This window comes from Macaca nemestrina, chromosome 17 (assembly GCF_043159975.1).
Source record: "Macaca nemestrina isolate mMacNem1 chromosome 17, mMacNem.hap1, whole genome shotgun sequence".
NCBI classification, from domain to species: domain Eukaryota; kingdom Metazoa; phylum Chordata; class Mammalia; order Primates; family Cercopithecidae; genus Macaca; species Macaca nemestrina.
The window spans coordinates 86898677-86902464 of record NC_092141.1 but is presented as its reverse complement, the minus strand read 5'-3'; the positions used below and the strand labels follow the sequence as shown (position 1 = coordinate 86902464).

At 56.3% G+C, this 3788-nt stretch overlaps 1 long non-coding RNA gene across 1 annotated transcript; it reads left to right on the top strand.

Moving 5' to 3' along the window:
- Nucleotides 1-2902, top strand: LOC139359379 (uncharacterized). The gene is made up of 3 exons (XR_011615293.1): nt 1-357; nt 955-1198; nt 2204-2902. It is a non-coding gene; the product is annotated as an uncharacterized lncRNA (long non-coding RNA).
- Nucleotides 2903-3788: the final 886 nt, after the last annotated feature.

Below are 3788 nucleotides of genomic sequence, written 5' to 3'. Positions count from 1 at the left end.
CATGCTTGGTACGTTAGAAATCCAGAGGGCAGAATGCCTCCCTCTCTCCACTACAGATAAAGGTAACCAGGCAGGTCCGAGTGAATGAACAACACACCACGGTGTCTTTTTTAACAAATCCCTGGCAACTAAGCTTCCTCACCACAAACAAACGAACAAGTGCCATTCAGCAGCCACTCCAGGCTGGTGTTAGGTCAGTGCCTGGCCAAAGGCTCATGATGTTTATGGAAAGCAGGTTGCAATGGCTTGGGCGGGAGAGTATAATTGATGGACAAATTAAGCACTCAAAGGCCATCCATTTGCCTCCAACCTCGAGCCTCTTAGCCAGGGATACAGAGAGAAGAAGAGGAGGAGGAGGTGAGTTCCGTCTGTTACCTCTTGATTTCCCTCTCTGAGAGCCGAGCTTGCTTCATTTGCTGCCCCGGAAATTCAGCCGGCCCCTTTTGCTGGAGCAGGCCGTGCACGGTGGGTAAGTGAGCCATCCGTGTGCACTCTGTGGCTTCCGCATCTCTGGTGCGGAGCAGGCATGGCTCTGAGATATTCTGAGCACAGGCGTCTGGGTGCCGTTACTCCACATTCTGGGACACTGGCTATCACATCTTCGGTGTCACTGAAGCTGTAGCGCATTCTTTTACGCCGGGAAATCCCATGTCTGATGCGACAGTGTTTCTTTAGGACAAACCCTCTCTAGCCTACGGTGGCGTCCTGAGTGTGTGGTGTCCTGGTTTAGGGGTTTAGGAACCTCAAGGACGTGGGAGACAGAATCTCCAGCGGCTCCCCGGGAAGCCTCGATCTCTGTGGTCCTCCGTGGTGGGCATTTGGAGGGAGTGAGCCTTGGTTGTGAAACTGGAACGAGCTTGGGTTTCCAGCTGATGGGAGCTTTTATTTCTGATGTGGTTTACTGCCCATTGGTTTCTAAATTACAGCTTTACCGTCACCCTCTGTGTGTTGCAGGTTTGGTTTCCCAGGCAGCAGGCTGAGTCTGCAGGATGGTTATTGAAGAACAATGGAGGCAGATGCTGGAGCGGCTGCGGGAGAGCCTGGCTTGAGGGCAGCCCTCAGAGCTGTCCTGCCTGGGCTGAGGTGGCCAGCCCTGCTCTCCAGCACAGGCATTTGGCTGTGGCCCCTCAGGGGAGGGTGTCGCCATGGGCAGGGCTTTCTGCAGCTGAGGGGTCCTGGAGCGAGCTGCCAGCAGCAGGTAACGCATCCACCATGAGAGTCTGGGGTCCACCGCGTGGTCGTGGTGCTTGGGGCTGGCCTCACTGACCCTCCAGGGTGGCCAGGACCTGAGCCTTGGCCTCCACATCCTCACTCTCAGGTCCTAGCCAGTACATTCAAGTTCCCTCTGTCTGTTCAGAGAACTCTTACCCATACTGTAAGACCCAGGTCAAATGTCACCTTTGCTGAGCTGCCTGTCTCTGACAGCCACCTCTCCAGCACCGGAGCTCCATTCTCCTCTCAAGGCTCCACAGCGCCTCCTTCCTACCCATCCTGGAATTTACATTCATCCTCTGGAAATAATGTCTTGCAAGCCTGCTCCCCACCCCACACTGACCGGGATTCCCTTGGGGTCAGACACTGTCTTTTCTTTCTCCTTTCATCCTTGGTTCCCAGTGTCATGCCTGGAACCTGGAAGCGGCTCCTGATTTTGCTGAATGAATGTAGGAGGGAGGCCAAGGGAAGGAGTGGTGGGGGACCCTCTCCAGCCAAGCAGACCCCCAGGTGTCAGGCCCCAGGCAGAGCCCCCTTCCCCCAGCCTGGGACCCTCACTGCTTCTCACTCCTGTGGGCAGGAAAGGCCCCATCCTCAGGGGCCACAGTGGCAGAGGCCCCTGGGGAAGCAATGACAGACAGGGACAGCCACCCCTGCCGATATCACTCCTTGACCCTTGTCCTCCTTGGAGAACCTCCCCTGGATTCTCAGTGGCCAGAGCTCTGTCAGCTTGACGGGTGGAACGAGGGTTACCAGGAGCCCTTCCTTCTTGTTTAAACTCCCTCCTCTTCCCCGACTAGGAGAGTCTGAGAGCAGAGGAGGGCGGGGGCTCATCCCTGGGGTGAGGATGTTGGGCTCTCCCTCCCTGGGGCTGCCACCCGGCCCTTTAAAGGTTAAGTGTGTTTATGCAGCATCTTCAGGAGGCTGCCGGGTCTGACAGAACGGAGAGAAGAGTGATTAATGGCTGGTGTCCTTGCTGCCACCACCACAGGGAGGGAGGCTTCAACAGCTGCCCAGGAACCACTCGTGTGACTCCAGGCTTCGGCCTTTCAGCAGACTTCGGGACAAACTCTTCTGGGCCAAGAGGAGGCTGCGATTCTGGAATGGGGCCTGGAGGGAGGCTGGGGAGCTGCTGTCTTGGGAAAACCAGAGTTTGCTCCAGGCCAGAGCGGATCCTGTGGGGCTGCAGGCAGAAGAGAACAGAAGTTTGTGAACCACTGAGACTTTTAGAAATTCATGACTTTTACATCATGCCCTGTAATACAGTCCGATGTGTCTTAGTAGAACAATTATATTTTAGGTTGTGCAACAATCAAATTATTTAAGTTAACACCAGCCAGGTGCAGTGGCTCATGTCTAAAATCCCAGCACTTTGGGAGACCAGGGCAGGAGAAACACTTGAGCCCAGGAGTTGGAGACCAGCCTGGGCAACATAAGGAGACCCCATCTCTACAAAACATTTAAAAGTTATCTGAGTGTGGTGGTGCCCAAGACTTGGGAGGCTGAGGTGGGAGGATCGCTTGAGCCCAGGGGTTAGAGGCCGTGGTGCATCATTGTACTGCAGCCTGGGGCAACAGAGCAAGACCCTGTCTCAAAACAACGACGACGACCACAACGACATTTAACCTTCCCATTCCAATTTACTTAAGTAAAATGGTTCCTCCAGCAAGATGAGCTGATAAGCGTGTCCTGAGCCCCTCACCCGGAGCTCCTGAGGGCCCCAGTTGGACAAACCTGGGCTTACAGGCATCCCTGGGAGGGGGCGGGGAGAAGGTGGGGATGGGGAGCTGGGGGGAAGCCAGCATGGCCTCAGGTTTCTCCCACCGCCCCAAGGCCTGGGCCTGTGTTGGAGGTGTGCTGGGCTTGCCTCTTGAAGTCAGGGCTCCATTTTGCAGCATGGCATCAGGCACAACCTGGGTGCTCAGAGTGGGCTTTGAGTGAATGACAAATGCATGAAAGGTGACTTTCAGAGCAGGGTTCAGGGGAACCCAGGTGTCAGGGGGATGACCAGACCCTTGCCCAGGAGGGAGGAGTCTCAACTGTGGGGAGTGGGCGGGGGAGAGTGGATGGGAGGGCGGGGGGCACGCAGCCCCAAACCTGGCACTCCAGCCAGCCTTGGGCCTCTGCCACCCTGTTTGGGGTCTTCGGTGCAAGCATTCCTGCAAGAGTTCCTTGCGTGCCCCCACCTTCCCATCGGGAGAGGCTGGAAGTGCGGTGGTCGCCTGCGGTGCCCCCAGCTGTTGTGGGTGCTTCTTCACGGTCAGTTCCTCTGACCTGGGATGGCAAGACTCGTCTTGAAGGGTGAGAAGTAATATCTCCAAAGGCCCATCAGGGTGCCTGGCAAGGGCTGCTGCTCTGTTATTATTATTATCATTAACATTGGGATATGGGCATTGAACTCACCCCTTGAGAGTTGAGGAGCCCCTGGTGGGGGACACTAAGCACCTGCCCCCACCGAGGGGATGAGCTGCAGTTGGCACAGAGCTCTCTCCCACTCCAAGTCCTGCCTTCCCCGCCAGGCCACAGCTGCCCCAATCACGGTGCTTCCCAAAGGACTTTCTGCAAGTGACCCTGGC